Genomic DNA, 15,431 nt, shown 5'->3' with positions numbered 1-15,431 from the left:
GCTCTCCATCAAGGCCATCCGTTTAGATATAGGGGGGGTTTATTTCTATGTCTTTTATATACTTTCATTCATTAATAGTTTGTTTTGTACATTGCTCTATGGAGAGCTAAACCCTTAGAGGGTATTTGGGCTTGTGAACCCTAAGATTCTAATCTTTTTTGGGTTTTCTTTGTGTTTATATTTAAGCTGAGTTTGGTTGAGTTTCAATCTTGTTTGCCTAATGCTTGCTTGACTTATTGGTCTTATGGTTGTTTGGTTTGCATGATTTGTTCACCTTGGTATGAGAGAAAGGTCTCCATTAGGGTTAGAACCTCAAGATTGAATAGGGTTGAGTGGGTGAATCATGAGATAGTGGAGCGCCCCTTTTTCCTTTCGATTGGTGTATTCTATCTCCATATTTCCTAAGCTCTAAGCAACCATATGTGGTGTGAGGTGTTGAGATTGAGAGATTTCTTCACTGGGACCTCATAGGGGGTTAGGGACCTTTCACTTAGAGGTAGGGTTAGGTTTATTCTTAAGAATAAGATACACCCTTTGGAATCCCTGAGTGATATGCTGTCATATGTGGTGTGAGGTGTTGAGACTCAGAGATTTCTCTATCTGGACCTCGTAGGGGACTAGCATGGGTGATCAGGATGTAGGATCCGATTATCTTTGGATTTTCATGACTTAACCTACTCATTCTAGAAACACTTTGCATACCCGATAACTAATACTTGAATCCTATGGGGAATATTACTCGAATACCCCACTTTTAAACTGATTGAAATCTTCCTCTATTTTTTCCTTCCATATTTGTCTTTGGTATTTATTTCTTCACACAATAGATCATCACATCATCCCATTGATCATTAGGCTTGATAGCAGGGAAGCAATTACTACTAGTAGCCCTATTCCCTGTGGATTTGACTACCTGAAACGTTGGGTACTATATTACTTTGCCACCTGTGCACTTGCAGTACTGATAAGTGCTTGTGTGCTAAGAATGTGAAGTTTTCTTTCCTTACAATGAGCATTACTTTTATTAGGTTTAAGCGCTAATACATGTGTATTTGTGTTCTTTTGCACTTGTAGGGTTATGGAGCTATCTATTGAAAAAATAAGCCAAAAGTAGATTGTGCATGCACTATTTGGTGGAATATTAGAAGGAACAAACGTGAAAACACAAGTGGGGCTCTAAGATACGTGAATGTGTGCCAACCTCCATGTATTCAAGCCATAACAATGAGTTGGAGGGGCACGAAGTAGTCACATTTGCGTATCCTGCCTTGTGCATTGATAGCAAGATCTTCACCAATTGAGCTTGTGATTGAAGAAAAGTGCGATCTACGGTAGAGACGTGTGCTCATTTATGTTGCCTCAATGAAAAGTGTGGAATTGGGAGTGTTTTGGGCATGTGAAAATTATCCACGCCCGTGTGGAAATTCACATGGGCATGTGAAAATCATCCACGCATGTGAAAAATTCACAATCGGCGTAAAAATCGATTTCACAAAATCCACATGGGCATGTGAAAATTATCTCACGCCTGGTGGAAATTCCACAAGCCTCGTGTGGAAAATCCACGAGGGCATGTGGATGCCCGATTCTAGCCTCTATTTAAGCCGTAATTCAGCCCGATTTTGGGGATCTTCTTTCCCCTTTCTCTCCAACTTTTCTCCATCTTTTGAGAAGCCGTCGTCTAGGGTTTTGAAAGGCTTTTGGCACGTCTTTAGAGTGGTTCTCCAGATTCGACACCACGCTTCGCTTGGAAGAAGGTTATTAGGGGAGCTTTTATCAAGACCGAACCGCGAGGTATGTCCTAGGCCGGACAAGGGGATCTTTGGAGAAGACGATGCTACTCCACACGACCATCAACATGAATACCGAGGAGGTTTTCCTATGGATTGCTTATCTTTACTTTCGATTTCATTGTTGATTGTATTGTGCTCCATGGAGAACTAAACCCCTTAGTGGGTACTTGGACTTTGTAAACCCTAGGATGTTATTGTTTCATTGACTTTCCATTATGCTTTCCTTAATTGATGCTTTTATTTTAGTTCCAATCTTGAATGCTTGTTGAATAATTTCTCCCTTAGAGTGACACTATGGTTGAGAGTCAATATTGGTAATCTTTGTGGATGGGTGACACGCCATGAGCGTTAGACAAAGCTAGATTGGAGAGGGTTGAGAGGATGAGTCGAGAGGTAGCAGAGAGTCTCCTTTCCCCTCCGGTGTGATTTATCCTACCTCCATCCCCTAGAGTTCTTTGCGGTTACAATAGAGTGAAGTGCTAAGGGATGAACTCCGCTGGGACATAGTTGCGCGAGCAACAGAGTGAACCGTTGAAGTAACCTTAGTATCTGAGGCTTAAATATAATTAGGGGTTTTTCGCCTGGACGAAAGGGTTTGATCTACACATAGGAATAGGGTTTATCACTTGGAATCCCTAAAACTCTATGCAACTTTGTGCAGTGTGAGGTGTTGAGACTGAGCGATTTCTCTATCGGGACACAATGTAGGGTTAGTCACATTTGACCTTAGGTTTGGGACCGTGTGCTTTAGGATTTCCACAACTCATTGAGCATTAATTAGGAAGTATAATGGTAGGTCTTGCATTTGAAGCATAAGTTCTAGGGGGAGCATTGTCCGACAACCCCACTTCTATCGATTGCCTTACCTCTCACTTACTTGTGCCTCTCATTCGTATTCCTTTTTTTTTCTGTTTACATCACATCTTATCAACACAATCATTATTCATCTTCACTTGGTTAAGTAGCAATTTATGTATTTTTATTCCCTACTCCCTATGGATACGATACCCCACTCACTTGGGATTTATTACTTCAACCAACCCGTGCACTTGCGGGTCATATGCAAGGGCGTTGTTAAGTTTTTTATGCCGCTGTCGGGGTAGGCATTTAGAGATACTTTTGCACTTTGCTATCTTAGCAATTCATTCATTCATTATATTTCATATCTCCTTATTTTTTTCATCGTTATGAATTGTGGTGCACCCAGTGTTATGACCCGAGGGAACCCTTTAATATTGATTGAAGTTGATCCTAAACTTGAATGTACACTCAGAAGAAGGGCTAAAGAACCTATAAAAGAACTGTTGAATCTAGCTAAAGTGGAAGTTCAAGGGTGTGACAACATGGCGGAACAGAATGAACAACAGAGAACACTTTCTCGATTACGCCGCATCACGCGATTGGGGATGAATCTAGCATTGTGCGGTGCCCAATCACAGCAAAAGCCGACATTCATCCACATGTTACAACAATCCACACAATTTAATTGTTTGGCCGATGAGGATCCAAGCAGTCACATAGAGAATTTCTTGGAAGTGTATGATATGCTCAAGATCAATGGTGTTACGGATGATGCCATCAATTTGAGAGCCTTCCCATATTCCTTGAAGGGGAGAGCAAAGTAATGGCTGTACTCATTACTTAGAGCATCGATCACTACATGGGAGGAAATTGTAGAAGCTTTTCTTGCCCGTTATTTTCCTCCTGGAAAATCTGCAAAGCTTAGGAATGAGATCTCATCCTTTGTTCAAATGGAATTGGAGTATTTATTTGAGACATGGGAAATGTTGAAGGAACTCCTGCAAAAATGTCCTTAATATGGGTTTCTAGAGTGGATGATCATTCAAACTTTTTACAATGGTTTGAACCCAAGTACAAGATAGCTACTTAATGCAATAACAGGAGGTACCTTAGGTAGAAAGACCCCCGGAGAAGCCCGGCAATTAATTGAAGAAATGGGGTTGAACAACTACCAATGGAATGTTAGGGAGAAGAAGAAAATGGCCGGCATCCATGGGGTAAATACGGTTACATCATTGGCAGCCCAAGTGGAGGCATTGAGTAAGAAGTTAGATACTATAACTTGTCCGAGATTGGTGGCCGTAATGAGTTGTGATGGATGTGGAGGGGGACATGCCCCATCCGATTGCTCGATAACCGTTGGTGGTATACCCTCCGTTGGGCAAGTTGACTATGTGGGTAATGCAATGAGAAACCAAGGCAATCCTTATAGCAATGCCTACAATTTGGGTTGGAGGAATCACCGTAATTTCTCATGGAATAACCAAGGGCAACAAAAGGCCACCGCACCACCGGGTTTTCAACAACAACAAGCCCCAAACATGGAGAATAGAGTTTCAAGCTTGGATATCCGGATGTCTGATTTAGAGAAAGCCTTGAACTAATTTGTGCAATCATCGGATACATGGTTCCAATCGGTCGAGGCTACACATCGCAACCACACTACTTCATGACATAATTTAGAAAATCAAGTGGGGCAAATCGTGAAGTCTCTATTTGAGAGACCACAAGGAAGCTTGCCAAGTAACACCGAGACCAATCCACGAGAACATGTGAAGACAATCACTTTGAGAAGTGGTCGTGAGGTTGAGGGTAGGCTTCCAAGTGAGAAGACCAATGTTAAAGCACCCGAGGTTGTGGAGGTTGAGGAGAGAGCCAACAAAGGAAAAGAGGTGGCATCTCCAGCTTTCAAGCCAAGAATCCCTTATCCTTCAAGATTGAAGAATGACCAAAATGATGAGCAATACAAGAAGTTCCTGGGTCTATTCAAGCAATTGCACATCAACATTCTTTTTGTGGAGGCGTTATCTCAGATACCTCGGTATGCTAAGTTTTTTAAAGATCTTTTGACCAACAAGAGGAAGTTAGAGGAGGGTGCATCAATGATCTTAGATGCCTCTTATTTGGTGGTGTTGCAAAAGAATATGCCGAGCAAGAAGAAGGACTCCTGAAGCTTTGTGATTCCGTACAACATTTGCAATTTGGGTGAAGAGATGGCATTGGCGGATTCCGGGGCTTGTATCAACGTCATGCCATACTCATTCTTTCAGAAGCTAGGCATGGGAGAGCCTAGGCCCACTCAAATGACATTGCAATTGGCGGACCGAACAGTGAGACATCCAAGGGGCATCATTGAAGACGTGCTTGTCAAGGTGGACAAGTACATATTTCCTGTAGATTTCATAGTGTTGGACATCAACGAGGATGTAGATGTTCCTTTGATACTTAGGAAGCCATTCTTGCGTACTTCCAAGGCATTGATCGACATGGATGGTAAGGAGTTGACACTGAGGGTTGGAGATGACAAACTCACATACCTACTCGCTGAAGCCATGTGACATTATCTTGACTTTGATGACACTCTGTATTTTCTTGACACTACTAATGAGATAATTGATGAATATGTGCAGAAAATATTGAATCCGGACCTATACGAGGGGTTGCTAGACCAAGAGGTGGAGAACAAAGAAGTAATGATGCTTGGTCTAGAGGAAGATGTACCATCTACCCTGGGGATTATGAAGAAGGTGCTCTGGAAGATGAAAAGGGCAAGGAGATGCCACAAGAAACACTCCAAGGCTATTGGGGATGCACAAGAACAGACTAAGAGTGACGGACCTTCAAGTGGTAACAAGCCCGACAACTCCCCCTCTACCTTCAAAAGACTATATTCATCGTGCTTTCAAGTCATGGGTAAGAGGGAAACCTCTATCTATGAACCCCCGTGGGGTAAAATAAGGTATGCCAAGCTAAGTGACGTTAAACAAGCGCTTCTTGGGAGGCAACCCAAGTCTTTACTGTTTTTCTAATTTTTAGTTTAGTGTTTCCATGAATAAGGCTTTAAGTGTTGGTGTCTTGATTCTTTGATGCTTTTGTTGTGATTTTCTCGTGGACATTGTGGTGTTATCATGTGCCTAATCATGTGTGGGGAAGAATCTTGGTCGTTTGAGTGTGTTTTTCGTGTTTTTTCTGGTTAAAATTGCATTGTTACGCAGGCTCAGAGTGTTTATTTGTGTCCAAAAATTTTCTTCAAAGCCTCCAAAGTTTTCTAAGTGTCTAGAGAAATCATATGCCCGTGTGGAATTTCCGTACAGGCATGCATTCTCATTCAGAGCCCATCCAGAGACCGCACAGGGGTGTGGACTTGCCCCTATGAACGACCTTGTGAATTTCACATGCCCGTGGGTAATTTCCGCACGGGTGTGTGTCATCCTGCAGAGACTTAGCATTTTTCCCAAGAAGACACAGGGGCGTAGACTCGCCTCTGTGGATGATCCTGTGATAAACGCACGGGCCTGGATAATTTCCACAGGCCCGCATGGATCTTTGCAGATGAGCTTCTTTCCATCCTGAGAATACATAAGGGCGTGCGTCTGCCCCTGTGAACAGGCCCTGTGATGTTCCATGCCCATGTGAAAATTCCGCACGGGCGTGGAAAACACTTAGAGAATTTTCTCAGTTGGACAGAGGAGCCACAGGGGCGTGGAGATGTCCCTGTGGGTTGGCCGCACAAGCGTGGGGAATTTCCACACGCTCGTGTGATTGTGTAAAGAGGCAAAGAGTGTTTTCCCGAGAACGCACAAGGGCATGCCTCTGCCCCTGTGGGTCTCTCCTATGGAGTCACACGGGTGTGGGTAATTTCCACACACCCGTATGATGTACAGAAACGCAAAAGCCAAGGGATTTCATTAAAATTCCTTTGAGTTTATTCATTCTTACACTCCCAATCACTCAGAGAACACTCTCCACTACTCTCCCGATCTCGGACCGTTGATCTAGAGGTGTTTTACTTGAATATTTGGCCGAATTCGAAGGTTTCAATCTTCAGTTGTTGGTAAACCCTCAATTCCTTTTTTCTTCACCATAAATTGATTTTACTCAATTAAAATGATGAATGTTGTTTCGTTTCTATGTTTATAAGGTTTATACATGCTTAGAATAAAGTTAGAAATGACACAAACGTGTATGTTTGGTTTAGTGGGGCGTGGCTGTGTGGTTTTCACACCCCGTGGATCCACACGGGCTTGTGGAAATCCTACACGACCGTGTGGAATTCTACAGAATTAATTTTTGAATGCTTTTGATCAATTTTATGTGTTAATTTTGCAAATATGGCCCCTAGATCAAAGAAGCATAATGGCAAGTACCCCTCGAGAGTTATCGCTTGAGGTCTAACGTATGGATTTCGCGATTCCAAAGCACTAGGCTCGCTTTGAGAGGTTGTCGAAGTTATGATTTGGACAGTCGTGTTTTCCTGACATAGACACTTTGAGAGAGATCCAGACGGCAGGTGATATGGAGGAGGAGATAGAGGATATGCTTGCAGTTGCCAGTTGGGGCCGTTTATTGTCGATCAGAGAGCCTGCCATCTACACATTGACACTCGAGGTTTTAACATCATTCCAGTTTGATCGCTCGTATTCTTATTTTGACATTAAAGGAGCTATAGAGTTTTGATCCCTCGGACAGTACCATAGCTTGAGTGTGACTCAGTTTTCGATCCAGATGGGGCTATATGATGCAGTATACATAGAGACTGAGTAGTATGAGCAGTTGCCCACATATTATCCAGGGAGTTTGACGTCGTAACGCGCATACAGTGCATTATGTGGACAAGGGCAGTATGAGCCCGGGGATTTAAAGGCCACCTGCCTCTCCCGGTCGAGTTACAGATACATTCACGCCGTTCTGAGCAGGTCAGTGAACAGGCGCTGTGATAGTACTGGTGTGCTCAGCCAACAGGCGCTGCTATACTTATACTCTATGGTACAGAGCACACCGCTACACTTGGGACGCATTATGGCAGAGTATATATGACATCAAGGGCTGTATGCCAGGATCAGTGCCCTCTTCATTGGTCCCTATATCACGAGGTTAGTCATTGGCATGGGCTTACTTGATGTGATCCAGGGGGCCGAGAAGGCAACTGTACCTGCTCCCCAAGGCATTGAGACTATGAGATTGATTGGGATGGTTCGTAGGTGTCATTCGGGAGTGTATGCGTTGATTACACCTACACTAGAGACAGTAAAGGGCAGAGATGACATACTGGAATCTCCTCACGCCGCTCCTGGGCTGCATTCAGAGAACACAGAGACCGAGGAGACACCTACAGTACAGGATCTGGCCCCAGTGCCCATGTTTTCTCCATCTCGAGTCTATGATCATTTTGAGAGGCTCGAGAGTGCTGTAGGTGTAGTCCGGACTGAGATTGCTGAGGTCCGCACGACATAGGCCACACAGCACACTGAGTTCATGGCGTGTTTCAAAATTTTATAGCAGTTTCTATAGCGAGATGCGAGATCACCATTTATGCTGCGACCCCGGACCACTTCGACTCCTCTAGCACCATCATCACCAGCTCATGCACTAATTGATCCATCTAGTCCACCATCGCCAGCAGCGGCAGTAGAGCCGACACAGGATGACACCGACGCTTGATACATCTTTGCTTTACTTTGACTTTATATTTTTCTTTATTTTTGTATTTTATTTTGTACTTGTACACTCAGAAAGGGTCTTCATTTCGGAGTTTATCTTTTTATTTTTTTGCTTTGAGTTGTATTTTATTGCTTTATCTTTTATATACTCGACCTGTTTTTTTAATTAAGCTTCCTGAACCCTCTTGTGTATGCGTGCAGATGGTCTTGTCGGCATGGGACTTGAGAACTAGTCATGGACACGGCCAATGTGAGCTGTGTGTGCTTCACAACCTATTGGAACTTTACTCCCAAGGATTTAGCTCCATCAAACGCAACATTAGGAGTCAGGGGAGTATTGTTTCAATTGCCCACTCCCACATATTTACTTGATTGTTATACTTTCTATTGTGCTTGCATGTGTACATTGAGTGCAATGTACATCTTAAGTGTGTGTGTGGGAGGGGGGAGTCACTTTGCACATGTGTTTTACACAAGTTTTGATTGACATACATGCTCACGTAGCCAATGGTGGTTCACCTTAGTTGCAATGTTTGTATTCTTGAGTCTAGGAGAATTTTTAACATTGAATGTTCTCATACTCTATTAGGTTTTTTTTCCCGATTGACACTTGTTGCACCACTCGCTCATGAAACTCTTTTGGAAACTCAAGCTCGATGTTTAAAGGACTAATTAGTCTTGTTTCTTGTTCTATTTTGCTAAAAAAAATTGGAAAAAGAAAAGAAAGAAGAAAAAATAGATATATTGTTTAGTTGTGCATTTTGGGTGGAAAAACCTACCACCTATGAAGTATAAAGCTACTCTCATAAGTCGGATACTAGTTATGCCCTAATGAGAGAAAAAGCAATCTCATGGGATGAATGAAATCTACCACTCTAGTAGAAAGAGCTATCGCCTCGAAAGTGTGAAAGCCACCTTAGTGGCCACTTCTGAAAGGGCTATCTTAGAGGATGTGTGAAGCTACTACCATCTCGTTGTATTGCTATGTCTTGTAGACAAATAAGTCTCTTATACTTAGAACTTTGAGGAGTATACGTTGTGTTGAATTGATTGAGTTTACACACACTTATATGATTTCAGGTTTGTTGTGCTTTTTTATTCAAGTTTTATGCTAGAGCATTGATTTTTTCTATTTAGTATTGAAATTTTCATTACTTGTAGAATGCTCTCCTTGCATGCTTTGGTGAACCTAAGGCCAAGCAATTTCAATATTTCCATCTTTTGTACTTCAATATTTTATTTTTTCTTGAGGGCAAGCAAAAGCTTAAGTGTGGGGGAGTTTGATAAGTGCTTGTGTGCTAAGAATGGGAAGTGTTCTTTCCTTACAATGAGCATTACTTTTATCAGGTTTAAGCGCTAATACATGTGTATTTGTGTTCTTTTGTGCTTGTAGGGTTGTGGAGCTAAGTATTGAGAAAAGAAGCCAAAAGTAGATCATGCATGCACTATTTGGTGGAGTCTTGGGAGGAACAAATGTGAAGACACAAGTGGGGGTCTAAGATACGTGAATGTGTGCCATCCTCCATGTATTCAAGCCATAACAATGAGTTGGAGGGGCACGAAGGCAGTCACATTTGCGTATCCCAACTTGTGCACTGATAGCGAGATCTTAACCAATTGAGCTTGTTATTGAAGAAAAGTGCGATCTATGGCATAGATGTGTGCTCGTTTATGTTACCTTGATGAAAAGTGTGGAATTGGGAGTGTTTAAGCAGAGCACTGTAGCAGTTACTGTTCACAAATCGACAGAAAATCAGATTTCCAGAGAATCCACATGGGCATGTGGAAATTATCCACGCCTGTATAGAAATTCCACAGGCCCATGTAAAAAATTGATAGGGACGTGTGGATGCCCGATTGCAGCCATATTTAAGCAGAGATTCAGCCCGATTTTGGGGATCTTTTTTCCCCTTTCTCTCCAACTTTTCTCCATCTTTTGAGAGGCCATCTGCTAGGGTTTTGAGAGGCTTTTGGCATGTCTTTGGAGTGGTTCTCCCGATTTGACACCATGCTTCGCTTGGAAGAAGGTTATTGGGGGAGCTTTCGTCGGCACCGATCCAGTGAGGTGTGCCCTAGGCCAGACAATGGGACCTTTGGAAAAGACCAGGCTAGTCCACAAGACCATCGACATGAATACTCGAGTGGGTTTTCCTATGGATTGCTTTTCTTTACTTTCGATTTCATTGTTGATTGTATTGTGCTCCATGGAGAGCTAAACCCTCTAGTAAGTACTTGGATTTTGTAAACCCTAGGATGTTATTGTTTTATTGACTTTCTATTATGCTTTCCTTAATTGATGCATTTATTTGAGTTCCAATCTTGAATGCTTGTTGAATAATTTCTCCTTTAGAGTGACACTAGGATTGAGAGTCAATATTGGTAATCTTTGTGGATGGGTGACACACTATAAGGGTTAGACAAAGCTAGATTGGAGAGGGTTGAGAGGGTGAGTCAAGAGGTAGCGGAGTGTCCCCTTTCCCCTCTGGTGTGATTTATCCTACCTCCATTTCCTAGAATGCTTTGCGGTTACAATAGAGTGAAGTGCTAAGGGATGAACTCTGATGGGGCTTAGTTGTTTGAACAACAGAGTGAAGCGTTGAAGTGACCTTAGTATCTGGGGCTTAATTGTAATTAGGGGTCTTTTGCCTGGACCAAAGGGGAAGATCTACACATAGGAATAGGGTTTATCACTTGGAATCCCTTGAACTCTATGCAACTTTGTGCAGTGTGAGGTTTTGAGACTGAGCGATTTCTCCACCGGGACACAGTGTAGGGTTAGTCACGGTTGACCTTAGGTTTAGGACGGTGTGCTTTAGGATTTCCATGACTCATTGAGCATTAATTAGGAATTATAATGGTAGGTCTTGCACTTGAAGCATAAGTCCTAGGGGGAGCATTGTCCGAGTATCCCACTTCTATCGATTGCCTTACCTTGCACTTACTTGTGCCTCTCATTCTTGTACCTTTTATTCCTGTTTGCATCACATCTTATCAACACAATCATTATTCATCTTCACTTGGTTAAGTAGCAATTTATGTATTTTTATTCCCTACTCTCTGTGGATACGATACCTCTCTCACTTGGGATTTATTACTTCGACAGACTTATGCACTTGCGGGTCAAACACAAGGGGCGTTGTCAAGTACATGCACGCAAGAGGTGTGCCAATGTAAAAATATAAACTTTGAACAAAACAAGAGTGCTTACGGCCTGCTTATAGGAAGGCTTATTACCATAAGGCTCGGGGAAAGTCATCTTGGGATCATGCCTTAAGGATCTTATACAATGGAGCTCCAAAATTTACAAATTTTGACCCTAAACTATCAGTCAAGCATTGCTAACACTACAACATTAATGTGTTTTGGCGGCATTTTATTGGTAGCATTTTAATAAATGCCGGTATATCTATTGCGTTTTCATCTTAAAATGCCACAAAAGCTCTTGCTAGTATTGAAGAATTAGACATTTGCGGCATTTTAAGTTAAAACACCGGCGTTTGTTTTCCCTTCGCAATGTTTATGATTTAACCGCCAGCAATATGCATGCGCGCGAATGCTGGAAACGGATGACGCGAAGAATTTGAGAACATCAATGGGGGTTTATCTAAAATGGCATGAGATATACTGAGAAATGTGTTGTTGTGGTGGTCTTTATGTTATAAAACCTGGGAGTTTACGCATGATGTGGTGGCGTTTTGTATAGGAGGCCGAGAAGTTACACTTGATTTGGTGGCATTTGTGTAGAAAATGCCGGCAATTTTGTCTTATTTTGTTCTAATCTAGGTCATCTTCTTCATCGTATTGCTGCCCCCCAAATTCCAAATTCCAGCTCCTGCATTGCCGCCTCCAAGTCTCCATTGCCACTACATCCAATCGTGCATCCTCCATTTCCACCGGTCTCCATTGCCTAGTCTAGGTTATCATCTCCATCATGCGTCCTCTCCTCTTAGCCTCCCCATCCAAATCCCCATTGCCGCTCATCCTCTTGTTAGTTTGCCAGCGCATGCTGCTCAATCCCGTCATATCTCCGCAGTCCAAAGGTATTACTCTTCTATTCTTTGTCTTTTGATCTCTATAAAGAATGATAGTATCTATTCAATATTTTCCTTGTTGAATGTGTGATTTTGTGATCCTCTTTTTGTTGTTCTATGTATTCTAAGAACCAAGTTTATTGGATTCATGCTTGGAACACCTAGGAGTCTTGTGCTTGATTCCTTCTCAGAGACTTGCTGCATTGATGAGATCGCTAGGACTAGAAAGGGTTTCAGCTTGTGCTCTTCTTAATTTTGTGCATAAATCCTTTCTTTCTTGTGGTGTTTGTTCTTTGATGTTGAGTTTTATCTATAATTTTGGTTCTTTGTTCTTTGGTTTCTTTGGTTTGAGAAGTGTCTGAACAAGGATCTGGTTTGGTTTCTTGTTGATTGGTAAAGTGCTCTTAGTTTTCTGGTAATCTATTTTTTTAAGGTTGTGATTTTGAATGGTTTCTATGTGTTTGATGGCTATTATCTGTCAAGATCTTAATTGTGTTTTCTTTATGATTAGATGTATGTTATGGCAAAAGATAGATGTTTTTTAGATTGACTGTGAATTTTATGGGTTCTTTTTAATCATGGATGTCAATCAGGTTCTTGTTGATTGGTGACATATTCATAGTCATTCTATTGTTTGGTTGTTTTTTGATGAATGTCACTTATCATTCAATTCAATGTTATGTTGAATTGTACTATTTGTTGTTGTTTTTTGATCATATTGATTGATCTATTGTTTTGTTTATTTGATTTTCTGTATGTGTTTATTTGATTGGATTTGAACTATCAGAATCGATGATAATTGGTTGATTTTTTGTTGATCAAGTTTTTGTATGATTATTATAACTTGAATATAGCTCATTCTATTATTTGTTTCATAGTTAACAACTTATACATGTTTGTGTTTTTCCCTTATTTCCGTGGATTAGGATTTTATTATGCAAGCTGATCAGCCATACAGAGTTGCGTTTTTTTTAATTTTTGTTTTATTTTTTTTGGTTGTTGAAAGATGCTTTGTTTGTTCTTCTTCATTTTTTTTACATGAGTTTTGGATGGTTTGTTAGGGGTTTCAAATGAAGAGGGAAAAGTGGGCTTGAATTAGCTCTCCAAGTTAATTTGTGGAAAGCCATAAAGAATGGTGAGTTTGAGGAGATATAGCAGCCATAAATTAATAATGGTGTCTTTAATGATTTAAAAAAAAATTGATTTGATCATTGACAAGGAGCATAAAAGGGAGACAAAATAAGGGGACAAGTAAATGTCCATGTTTGATGCTATTGACTTAATTGGGCAAAGAAAAGAAAGGGAACGTTAGGTGCATCCTATGGTCACCACCATTCATCCTCTCAAGTAGACACTAGATATCATGTATCATGTATTTAGTCTAGTCACCAACATTGATTTTGCAACCTCAACAACTTCAAAATTTCATGTCCCCTTGCCTTGTCCTTGATGATCCATCAACCTTTCTCATATTTATCTTTTATCAATTTTTTGTGTCCTCTTATTTATAGATATGCAAATAGACTTTTATCAGATATAAGATTATATAGTTTAGAATATGCATATTTATTTAATGAGTAGATTTAAGTAATCTCTTATTATTTGAACAAATTTATCTGCGATGTTCTATCATTTTTGTTGTTTCCTATCCACTATTGAAAACATTATACTAGTTTCAAACTGAAGTACATATAAAGATTCAAAAATATTTGATTTATTAACTCTAACTTTAATTTTTTGTAATGTACTAGCGACCAATTGAAATGGTTTGTACATTACAATTGTAAGCATTGTATTAACTTCATTGATGGTAAACAGTGATGGATAAGAGTTAGATGCATAAGTCAAGATTATCTAATGAGTATGCAGAAGGAGTGGAGTCATTTCTTGATTTCGCATTTGATAAGTCAAGTGAAGAACATTTAATGTGTGATGGAATTCTACGGGGTTACACTTGTTGGCTCTTCCATGGGGAGCGTGCTCCTTCTTGAACATCTAATTTGGATGACATAATTACAATGCCTCCGAGCTCCACTCATCCTACTTCAACCTCTAATAGTAGCCATGGTGCCATGGGAGAATTGTTATGTGATGCTTTTAACATCCGTCATGATGTTCATGGGGGCATTGAACCTAATATTGGAGATGTTGTCAATGATGAAGGCCAGGATGGGGCAAAGTTCTACAAGTTACTTGAAGATATGAATGAGAAACTTTATGATGGATCGAAGCATTCCAGGATGTATTTTTGCATTGGCCTTATCCACCTAAAATGCATGTGTGGGATGACTGGAAAAGCGCTCGATTATATAATTGAGTTTTTGAAAGAATTTTTCCCAGCCGCTCCCATTCCTACAAATAGTCATGAATCTAAGAAGGTCATCAAATACTTAGGACTTGGTTATGAAAAAATTCATGCTTGCCCTAATGATTGTATGCTCTATTGGAATGATAAAAAAAATTAGCAAGCTTGTCTTGTTTGTGGCACTTCTCGTTGGTTGTCCACTGAATCTAACCACTGTTCCAATGATGATGATGAAATGGTCCACAAAAGACCAGCGAAGGTTTTGCGTTATTTTCCCATCATCCCAAGATTACAGAGAATATTCATGTCGTCAAGGACTGCTGGAGATATGACTTGGTATGTTGATGGTTGTGCAGAAGATGCGTGTCTGAGGCATCTTGCTAATGCCGAAGCATGGAAAATGTTTCACACGAGATATCCAAACTTTGCTTCTGATCCTTGAAATATTAGGCCCGGAATTTCCTCTGATGGTTTCAACCCATTCAATTTATTGAGTACTTCGTATAGTACATGGCCGGTGGTGTTGATCCCGTATAATTTGCAACCATGGAAAGCGATGAAGCAATCTCCTTTCCTCTTATCGATGATTATCCCTGGAGTTAATGGTCCAGGAAATGACATTGACATCTACTTACAACCTCTAATCAAGGAGGTGAAGCAACTATGGGTTGGTGTTCAGACATATGATGCATCAAGGAAACATAATTTCAATTTGCAAGCTGCTCTAATGTGGACAATAAATAATTTTTCTACTTATGCAATTTTATCTGGTTGGAGCATGAAGGGGAAGTACGCTTGCCCTTGTTGTGCTATAGAAACATCATCAATATGGTTATCAAAT

General features: G+C 40.8%; 1 non-coding gene across 1 annotated transcript; it reads right to left on the bottom strand.

Annotated features, from left to right (window-relative positions):
• Window positions 1-3,511: 3,511 nt before the first annotated feature.
• LOC120269668 lies at window positions 3,512-3,618 on the bottom strand. Its single transcript, XR_005539311.1, has one exon. It is a non-coding gene; the product is annotated as a small nucleolar RNA R71 (small nucleolar RNA).
• Between the last annotated feature and the right edge of the window lie 11,813 nt (window positions 3,619-15,431).

This window comes from Dioscorea cayenensis, chromosome 9, assembly GCF_009730915.1.
Source record: "Dioscorea cayenensis subsp. rotundata cultivar TDr96_F1 chromosome 9, TDr96_F1_v2_PseudoChromosome.rev07_lg8_w22 25.fasta, whole genome shotgun sequence".
Taxonomy (NCBI): Eukaryota; Viridiplantae; Streptophyta; class Magnoliopsida; order Dioscoreales; family Dioscoreaceae; genus Dioscorea; species Dioscorea cayenensis.
Note: the sequence above shows the minus strand (reverse complement) of the source record. Positions and strands in the feature narration are given on the sequence as shown.